Genomic DNA, 11,496 nt, shown 5'->3' with positions numbered 1-11,496 from the left:
ATTGCGCATAATGTTTTCAATAACATTTACCAGTGAAAAGTTACTTAATTAGTATTTATTTCAATAAATTGCTGTGTGTGTGCATACGCAGTTTGAAATGGAACATCATTCATAGAACTCATTGCTGCAAGAAACTAGTAGCACCAAACTAGTTTCGGTTGAATTGTTTTGCGATAGACATAATTTAGGGCCTGTAAATTTCTATGTAAGTTTCGTTGAAAATTATTTTGTACAGAAGTTGCTGAAAAATGATTTCATGTGTTTATAAACAGGATGTTGTTGCTTTGACGGTAGCCTACGGATGACTGACTTTAAAATGTCCCATTCAGAATGGATGGCACTTTCTTGTGCCAATCCCCACCTTACCCTGTAAAAAGATTAATCACTCTGTGAATGTTAGGTTGGTTTGTGTCCTGTCAGGAATAATATACATGTTTCTGGGCCCTGATCCACAGTGGCATCTGAAGTAGATTTTAGATCAATACTCACTTGCCACTATTCATTTCAATATTTCATGTACAGAATTTTGCAAATATTCACTAATAAAAAAACAAAATTTGTGTTCAGACCTTACACATTATTCTCTGTTTTGCTAACTTCATAATGAAACGAAGTCGTAAACATTGATTTCTATCAGCCACAAATTCTATTGTCTTGGATGTCCAACCTTACTCCTTCAATTTGAACATCATCATTTTTTCCGCCAAATTGTTGGAGCAAATAGTTCACAGATTTTTCTGTATTTTTCTATATTTTCTTTAATTTTGAACCAAAAGACTGTAAAGATAATTTGAAAAAATATAACGAAGGTTTAATGAAAAACATAGTGTAGCAAGCCCAAATTTACGAGAAATACTATTTTTATTTTTCCCTATGGATTTAATAAACAGGACTCTGAGGAAAAAAGAACATTTGAATAATGAAACATTTTTTTTTTTAAATTCAAGATTCAAATGAAACAATGTGTATTGGAAATACATTTTTATCCATATTAAATATTTGGAAATGTTTGTAATCATTTGCTGTATGCTAATTTCTTGGTTTTGTAACATATTTTCATGCGAGAACTCCTCTACGCTTATCTCAAACCTATCATTGTACATCACACAAATTGTTGATATAACCAATGCGCCTTTCTTTTCATCCACTAAAACAGTTTCTGACGTTGACGTGGATTGTTGTATACATTAGACGTTTTGTTATAGATAATAATTTGAAATGATATTAACATTGAAGTTCATTTTCTAGAAAATGGACCGAGGCTAAACAGAAAATGGAAAACCTCATAAGGGCTTGACCATTTGCAATCATATGGCTGGCAGAAAGATTTGCTAAAAAAAATAATTTACAAGCTAGACACTAAGAGAGAAAAAAAAATTGGCTGCAAGGTGTTGCAGAGTAAACATTTTGGCAAATTCAGGAAAAATAAGAATGTTCAGACATGACTGAGAAAAAAAAATTTAAGTACCCCCCCCCCCATGATTTCTAATGTTTGACCCCTAACTTACTATTGTGGTGAAGGCCATTATTATCATTTCCCCATGTTAAATGCAAATTACATTTAACATTTAGATTTCTATGGAAAACGAATGACGAGTCCAGAGTGAACCTGATGCAGATAACAGTGATTATATAATGCCCGTGGTTATTGAAACCGAGCATTCCAGTTTTACTTTCATGTCTTCTAGAGTCTATCTAAAAGAACAAGTGTTCTGTCTATATTTATAATCTTTCTGAACTTTCCCCACCACCCTTACAGAATGGGATAACAGCATACTCTATTTAATTTCCATTATCCTATTTGTCATTTAGTAGCGTCTATACTTACGTAAATTGCAGAGGCATTTCTATAATCAAAATAAGTAGTATTTTTATGATTCAGTATACAACAACAAGGTTTATATGTGCTTCTACTGGAGATGAGCTTTTAATGGAACAAATACGGTATCATGGAATTCATTCAAAGTTAGATGAAATTTAATAACTAAGACTAATCCATGCAAATGATTGGGAATGAAAATAAAAGTTAATGTTTAACTAGTAACAGTTTGTATGTACAGATGAGTCTAAAATGTTGAAACCGTGAATCAAAATTAGTTTGTTTACTGCTGCTAAGTTTGTGCTTTTTTGATCACATTGAGCTTGGTATTTTGACTATTACATACATGTAATGTTGGCAAGTAAGTCCTTGGTCTGGAGGGGTGGGGTGTATGTGAAATAAAAAAAAGCTGGACATCAACAAAAATTCTAAAACTTCTCTACCAGATTGCAAATGGGTGATTATTGACTACATTTATTTCTCGTGTGCATTTGTGTGATCTTCCTATGGCATACTGGCATACCGGACCCTCTAGTTATGAAGCTCGTCGTAGCGCCCTCTAGTGGTGAGATTGTTGAAGGGTCGTATTTATTGTTCTTGTCGCCCTCAACAGTCCTGGTAATTTTTGTTTTCGCTCCCAGACCCCACCCATAATGCGAGTTGTTAAGTAGTTCATATTCAAGTAGCCAATTTAACCTCTGGTCATCATAGTGTGTGGTGTAAGGTAGCGTTATCGTGCATTGCAGCGACCCCAAAGCCGTGTCGCATCCCCGGGTCGCATCACACTCTGTGAACCACCAGATTCACATTGTTAATTATTATAATATGATTAAATGTTTAAAAGAAACTGCAAAAACAATTGTCTTTGTTCTCTGAATGTGTTTTTCTAGCAGTATTTCGTTTTATAATATAGTCGCCAGATACCAGTCACCTGCACGGTCGATTTCGCCCCCTCCTTTTCCGTTACCATGACGTCATCGGCATATTATCGCTCTGTGCAAGACTACCCCATATATGATAGAGGGCGTGTCACCCAGACCTACATATGTATTTATGGTGGAAAAACAAAATTATTTTCACACTCATTCACCACTGCCCGATTTTTATGTTATGTCATTTTATTTATACTTTTATGAAAACCGAGTGAGTGTCACTGTATTTCTCGTGATTTTCAACGCTGTTGATAGAAACGCGATAACGTTTCCGTGTGCTTGTGTGCGACTGTGCCAAAATACTCCCCAAGATGGGGTGGGGTATCCCAAAAATATAAGAGTTCTACTTTTTACATTTCGTTTAAAACGGTGTGTGTGTGTCCTAATTCTACATTCTGGTTAGAACCTTGGTCTTAATTATAAAACAAATTGTGAATAGAATACAGGGTCAAATCTATATATTTCACAAAATGTCCGACATGTGTGTCTGTACCACAGAGCCTAACTATTTACCTCTTTTATGTGAGTACCTCCCCGAACCCTAATGTCCGATGTGCGTACCTTTCACAACTTCCATGTCCATTTCGAGTACCCCCTTCAGTACCACCGTATCCGATGTGCGTACTCCTCAGAACCAGCATATCCGATGAGTGCACCCCTCGGAATCCCCATATCCGTTGTGCGTACCCTTCAGAACACAATATCCGATGTGATTATCTCCTTGGAACCCCCATATCCGATTTGCGTTCCCCCAGAACCCCCATATCCGATGTGCGTACCCTTCAGAACCTCCATGTTCATTTCGAGTACCCCCTTCAGTACCACCGTATCCAATGTGCATATTCCTCAGAACCAGTATATCCGATGAGTGCAGCATCGGAACCCCCATATCTGTTGTGCGTACCCTTCGGAACCTCCATCTCCATTTCGAGTACCCCCTTCAGTACCACCGTCACGGTATCAGATGTGCGTACCCCTCAGAACCAGCATATCCGATGAGTGCACCCCTCGGAACTCCCATATCCGATGTGCGTACCCTTCAGAACACAATACCGGATGTGATTATCTCCTTGGAACCCCCAATTTGCGTTCCCCCAGAACATCCATGTTCATTTCGAGTACCCCCTTCAGTACCACCGTATCCGATGTGCGTACTCCTCAGAACCAGCATATCCGATGAGTGCACCATCGGAACTCCCATATCCGTTGTGCGTACCCTTCAGAACCTCCATGTCAATTTCAGAACACAATATCCGATTCGAGGGTCAAACTATATATTTCACAAAATGTCCGACATATGTGTCTGTATCACAGATACCTCATTTATGTGAGTACCTCTCGGAACCCTAGTGTCCGATGTGCGTACCCTTCAAAACCTTCATGTCCATTTCGAGTACCCCCTTCAAAACCACCATACCCGACGTTTGCACCCCTCAGAACCAGAATATCCGATTAGTGCACCCCTCGGAACCCCCATATCCGATGTGCGTACCCCTCAGAACCAGCATATCCGATGAGTGCACCCCGAAACCACCATATCCGACGTTTGCACCCCTCAGAACCCCATGTCCGATGTGCGTACCCTTCACAACCTCCATGTTCATTTCGAGTACCCCCTTCAAAACCACCATACCCGACGTTTGAACCCCTCAGAACCAGAATATCCGATGAGTGCACCCCTCGGAACCCCCATATCCGATGTGCGTACCCCTCAGAACCAGCATATCCGATGAGTACACCCCGAAACCACCATATCCGACGTTTGCACCCCTCAGAACCCCATATCCGATGTGCGTACCCTTCACAACCTCCATGTTCATTTCGAGTATCCCCTTCGAAATCACCATACCAGACGTTTGCACCCCTCAGAACCAGCATATCCGATGAGTGCACCCCTCGGAACCCCTATTTCCGATGTGCGTACCCCTCAGAACCAGCATATCCGATGAGTGCACCCTTTCGAAACCACCATACCCGACGTTTGCACCCCTCGGAACCCCCATATCCGATGTGCGTACCCTTCAGAACCTTCATGTCCATTTCGAGTACACCCTTCGAAACCACCATACCCGACGTTTGCACCCCTCAGAACCAGCATATCCGATGAGTGCACCCGTCGGAACCCTCATATCCGATGTGCGTACCCTTCAGAACACAATACCCGATTCGAGTACCCCCTTCAAAACCACCATGCCCACCATGTGAGTATCACCAAAGACAATAATGTCTTTGGTATCACTTTTATGCGAGTGAAAGTCACAAAAACTCCTTCATTCCAAACACGGGGAAAAGTTGCGTGATGTACGGCGAGAAAAACGGTTTTCGCCACTTTTACATAAGACGGGGACTAAGGTAAATGAGATGGACCAGTCCCCGAAACCAAATACTGCGCCTCCGTAGCCCGTTGAAGCAAATGAAGTGAGACACATGGACATTCGGTGTCACCTGCCAGTGACACACTTAGTTTGCGATTTTAAAGAAAACAACGAGCGACGTTCGACAGACGACTGTGTATCCGATGAATACACAAAAGCCATTAAGACCACAGTGCGTTAATTATTGAATGATTGTCATGATTTATTTTTGAAGTGTATATCATTATTTTTCTATTCACAGTATTTTACTTCAGTGAGTTTAATCGTCAGCCTAATTACTTGTCATCACAGTTGATTTGTCCTTTTAACCACACACACACACACACACAAACATGTCTTTTCAATATCTGATACAGCTCGTTGATTTAAATCCGATGTTTAGTTTTAATGACGTTTTTATAATGCCTATGTTTATGACCTAATGGTATAAAATTGATAAAGTATTTTAATTACATGTGTTTTAATGCACGCATAAATAATTTACGACACTCAGGGACCATTTGGTGTGCCCCCTACCCCGTCACATGTGTTGACACTAACCAGACGCGATTACCGGAACAAATTTTGCGAAATACACTTTTTTGGGGAGGGGGGTACCTATATTTTATACTTAACACTTATACGATAGACATTTAGCGCAATTGTTGCACTTTCCGCGTGCTGCGTACCCCGAAATCCCATCCGTGGAAACCCATGACCCCTGCAGTACATAATCGGCTGCTCCATTCTCATTCTGATTTCATCGGAAATAATGGAAACGTACTTTGCCAGTGCTCTTTGTTCATTCGACTACAAATAATTGATTAATTAGGTGTTTGCTGCTTATTATATTATAATTATTAGAGTTAACAGATAACAATCAACGTTGCTACTGGTAACTGAACCCGTTTTACTAGTACCCAAGAAGCTTTCTAGAGTGAAACGCCCACAGGCGATTGTACACCACCACAATGGCGTGTAGCGAAATCGTTAATTTCACGTCTCGCAGTTTTATTTTATTTTATTTCAATTTATTAATTTTATATTACTATGTGTTTCATCGAAGCGTGGACAAGCCCTCAAAGCAATAACAACGTCTGGTCCAGTGGATTATTATTAATATAACGAGATATTTATGCAGATAGGATGACTTCTTTGACGGACCGACATAATCAGGGTGGTTGCCTGGAGTGCCAGTCATCGTAGAAGGTGACTCTATTTTTTTGTCATTGTGAACAAATCTTATAATAGTCGTACATATACATAGAAAAAAAGACGCATATTATATTGATTTGAGACCACAAAATACTTAAAGCGTCATATTTTATGAAAAACAGCTAACAATAATTTAACAACTAATTGCATGACACAGCCTCCGTTAGTTAACCATTAACAACATTACCACAAGCCCAAGATGATTTGTCTCCGGCCAACTTATTAGTTATGCATCAAGTATTTAAAGTAAAAATATCCTAGCTACATCACTCGTTGGCTTCACCCGAAAATGGGCTCACGCTCTAACTATGAGTTATATTGGTTACTAAGCGGTTCAAGAAACACTGTGATTTGCACTAGGCATAATTGCTAGCATATATCAACAAGCAAATTGATGCTCTGTGGAAATGTTATATTCTGTGTGTTTGGGTGAACAAACAAAATGTGAGCAAACATAAGTCAAAAGATTAAGGAATTAGTATGCCTTGAGCTGGATGTTATGGGTGTGTTCATGGTTGCCAGGGACACACATAATTAAGCATTCAACTTGAAGAAAAAATATGGACATACTAAGTATGCCGGGAAGAGCGTGTGCGTTCAAATTTCATGTAAACAAACTTCGTATTTTACACGCACTTAATACGGCGAATGAATTGGTTGTTATGGGCGTGATCATGGTTACTATGGGAACACATATCTAACAGTTAGGTGTGTGTATCCATAAATTTAAACACCCCTCGTTAATGTTGTCTATATCTATTACAGTAACAGTAACCAGGTCAGTGAAATCACTGTTCCAAATATATGACCACTTTTTTGTTTTGTCTTTCAACTGAATTATTAACTAAAATACACAAACATTAATTAAATTCAGTCTAATTGTGAAACAAAATAACGTTCAGCATCAACCCACCATGTTTGATCTTCATATAAAGTTTAGTTGAAATCTGCACTTATTTGCAGGCTAGACACTGAGAAAACAAATACATGCAAGGTGATGCAGGACCAAAAAGATGGCACATTCAAGGACAAATACAAATGAACAGATTAGACACCGCGAAAACTGTTACACAATCCATACTCTTCAAGGCACCACCTTCATGGTTTTAAATGGTCGATCCCCTTACGTCATAAAACCACTTGTATGGTGCGATATATGGGAAAGGTGTAATGTACTGTAATACATGTAATGGTTCTAACGATGAACTATAAACATTTCACAAACTGTACATAGCAGGTAAAGCTTCCTTTTTGCTCACTTTACGTGAATTTCAAAAAGGTTTGGTGGTACTTGTCCCATCCTCAAAATGGTGCCAACAACCTCTCTGACTCATGGACGGCTCAGTAGATGTGTGTAAAATATGTAATATTTCGCCTATTATGCAAATTAGAGGCAGAATATCCCACATTATTCAATGTTATCATAATTGTTTTTTCCATAACAGCAAATAAATCATTGATTTGTGTTTTTGAGAAGACTAGTGAAGCTCATGACTCTCCCTCTAGTATGGGATACCCCCAAACAATAACGAATCTGATGAAAATTGGTTGCCATAGCAACGCTATTAGGCTACAACGTTGACATGTCTAACAAAGATTTGCATAATCTACAGACTTTATCTTTCCGAAAGGATATGGTAAAACTTAACCCCCCCCAAATAGTGACACTCCCCCCAAGAACAACTTGCACCAGCATAGTCTTTGGTTCACGGATATTAGGTGCAAACAGCACAAGTTACGCTATCACATTTTTACAAAACATTGCATAAAATCCCATTCAATTGTTTGGAATTTTGCAAAAGTACAAGAAACATCTTATAATGGTTTGATAATTCCATGCCTATGTGGTCATACTTAATACTAATAGAAATAAACGGTGGGAAATAAAATTGGAGAGTGTTTACTAATTAAAAAATGTCTTAATTAATCTGGTTCCATCCAAGGTGTAATAACGGCCAACAAATAAAACAGATTGTTTACGCAAATACAATCTCAAATCTAAATTGAAATTATTAAATATCACAATGTAATTCAAAATGGCAGTATCACGTTTTTAGATTGAACTTGATGTCTAGTTGGATTATTTGTTTGTTTCGGAATCGATGATGACAATTAGGTGGTAGTGTATTGTTACACTTCTTTACAACATAAATGTAATATTTCTTTTATTTACGGCCATAATTATACATCACACATGGGTCAATATGATATCAAACAAGTGGCTTAATTTGTTACTCGAATGTCGAGTTCAAGCGGTTTCCCCGGGGACACGACTCGTCTTGTTGTAACCTGGATCTTTCACGTTTGCTCTAAAATCTCGTTGTCGCATGTAAAGCCGAATTTAGCACCTGGAGCTCGTTGTTGTGTACTTCGACTTTTTCACAAAACAGTTAAAACATACGCTGATGCTGGTACATACCGCAAACTCAGACTGGCTAACTCTGACTGTCGCTAACTCTGATTGGCTATTTCTGACTGTCGCTAAATCTGATTGGCTAACTCTGACTGTTGCAAATTCAGATTGGCTAACTCCGACTTTCGCTAACTCTGATTGGCTATTTCTGACTGTCGCTAAATCCGATTGGCTAACTCTGACTTTCACAAGCTCTGATTGGCTAACTCTGACTGTCGCTAACTCTGATTGGCTAACTCTGACTATCGCTAACTCTGATTGGCTAAATCTGACTGTCGCTAACATTGGGTTTCTGTTTATGGTTACAGCTAGTAAACACATTAATACAAAGTAGTACAACCAGTAAGAAAAAATAATTTTGTGATGAGCGAAGGTGGAATTTTAAAAGTAGTATCACAAAGTATAGACAGTTATACATTATTACCGCGTCCTCAATTTCTGTTGCCGAAATTCCCTCTGCAGTAGCTTACATAGCTTCAGTTAGAAACTGCAGAAAATCAAAGGGTATCTGCAGAACAACAAACCGCACTAGTATAGCACCTACCCTTTGAGGTGATCAAGTAAACCTACGTATTTCGACACATTTTTATCCCGTCTGGTGCACGCCCATTTTGGGATTACCAACTCCCAGGTAAACTTATACCACACTCGCCCATAAATTTTCATTTTGCACTCCCCGGGAATATATCAAAATTACTTTAATAAATATGCCACCGGCAGACGTCACCGTTCTTGTCCATTTGTCGCCACTCAAATCGGCGGTAACTCCCTGGACTGTAGAAACGAGAATATCAACATTGACTTTTCGAGCTGACTGAATTAACTGATGATAGTTCTTCTCTCGTCAGTGTAGAGTAACTGTTGTTCATTCAATATTTACTCGCTAACTAATTTCTGTGAAACCAAAGAGAGGCACATCAACTATTTCTCTAAGTCAATGCACGATTAGTTGAAGGAATTCAAGACTCACCGCCGCTCTGTAGGCACACGCTCACCCTGAATCGTACGTACGTACATCCATTTTTTCTGATCTACGCGTACTCACCCTCGCCCACGCCGCGAACGGTTACGCCCTGTAGTTTCCTCTCAAGTCAAATTTTATCGTCATTTATCGTCTATGTTACACTACACATCCGTGTTAATTTCCATGAAACTGTATCTATTTTGCGACTTTTCGACGCTCAGGTCATTTTTATCTGATTAATAACTTGATAAAATATAACGTTGATATAGAATATAACCTTATGTAATATAACGCCAACGCTGAATTCACCCCCAATCACAAAACAACTATACACGAAGAAAGAAAGGCATTGTTGCATGTTGATTTATAAAATCACATACTACAAAGCATAGAATTTAATTGGTCAATACATACATTCAAATCGAGGCGTAGGTGTGCCCAACGTTGTAAGTTGCGCCCGAATGAAAACTTATGGACAACACAATGTTATTGCATGTCAATATGTGAAATATCGAGATAATTGTCATACGTCGTGGAAGTTATAAACGAGGGTCTATCACTATCATGCTGAATCAAAAATACACAGATAATTATATTCTAACCTGTATTAGGAAGACATTTTGTTTCCATCTGCGAATAAAAATACTTTTAATCGTATATCGTCTCTGCCCTGAAGAAGGATTTATCTTTATCACAGTTACAGTGTCGTTGAGTGCATAAACGCACTGTAAACACTAAATGGCTGAAAGTGCTGATTTATGGTTTCCACGTGTAGCGTAACAAAATGATTTTTTTTCCAGTGAAATCACCATTTAATAAAATAGATTATATACGTCACGGTGTATTGCTGATCTCTGCGACAAATCAAAAATAACACCTTGCTTTAGCAGGTTGATTAATAACGTCTATTATGAAATCAACACAGAGGGTGGACACAATAGATATACACATGTTTTCGATTAGGCTTTGCTCGACGAATACAATTTCGCAGGCAACAAATCATAGTGACATCTTGTTGTAACACTGATGAATGGTGAACACTCCAAAGATCTATGTTTTATAATACTTTGTGCTTTGCTCAACAATGGACATCTCGTTGACGATGGCTCAACATAACAAAAGCGAGTCACGTGGTTGATACGCACTTGTTGACACAATTTGTCAACCACTGTTTGTGTTTCAAGTTAATTTTGTCATTTTGCTAGAAATAATGATTCTATTATATTTTCACTAAAAGTGGACACATGGCTAAGACCTGTACATATAAACACGATTATCGCGGCGAGTTAGGTCGTATGACTGTTGTCATAGTAGTGGTATAAATCGCTACTTTTCAGTTTTTGATCGTCCACAATCTTTAAATTTGTTGCGGAACATAAAAGCTATTTTTGTTGTTTATCTATTATGTTGTTTTTTTATTATGGAGTTATCTAATAATTTTACCGCGGATTAGCAGTAATTACATTATTTAGGCGCAATTATCATGCGGCCTTGAATTAGCCAAAAGTATTTAGTGTTATCTTATTTAACCGAAATTATCGTTTTATCTTGCGACAAAATCTTATTCAAATTGTTATCTTATTTGGCCATAATTATCGCATTTTATAATTCTATACGTGCGATTATCGAATTATCTTGTAACATTTAGTCATACATATTGTTTCATTTTATTATGTTATCTAATTTTATTCAAATTATCGTGCCATCTTGTTGTATTATACTATTCAGCTGGAAGTATATAATGTAATATCATATTCAGACTTTGATCCACTGCAGTCGTATTCACATGCAGACTGTAA

This window comes from Saccoglossus kowalevskii, chromosome 13, assembly GCF_978046115.1.
Source record: "Saccoglossus kowalevskii chromosome 13, keSacKowa6.1, whole genome shotgun sequence".
Classification (NCBI taxonomy): Eukaryota; Metazoa; Hemichordata; class Enteropneusta; family Harrimaniidae; genus Saccoglossus; species Saccoglossus kowalevskii.
The sequence above is the reverse complement of the archived record's forward strand: the minus strand, read 5'-3'. Positions refer to the sequence as shown.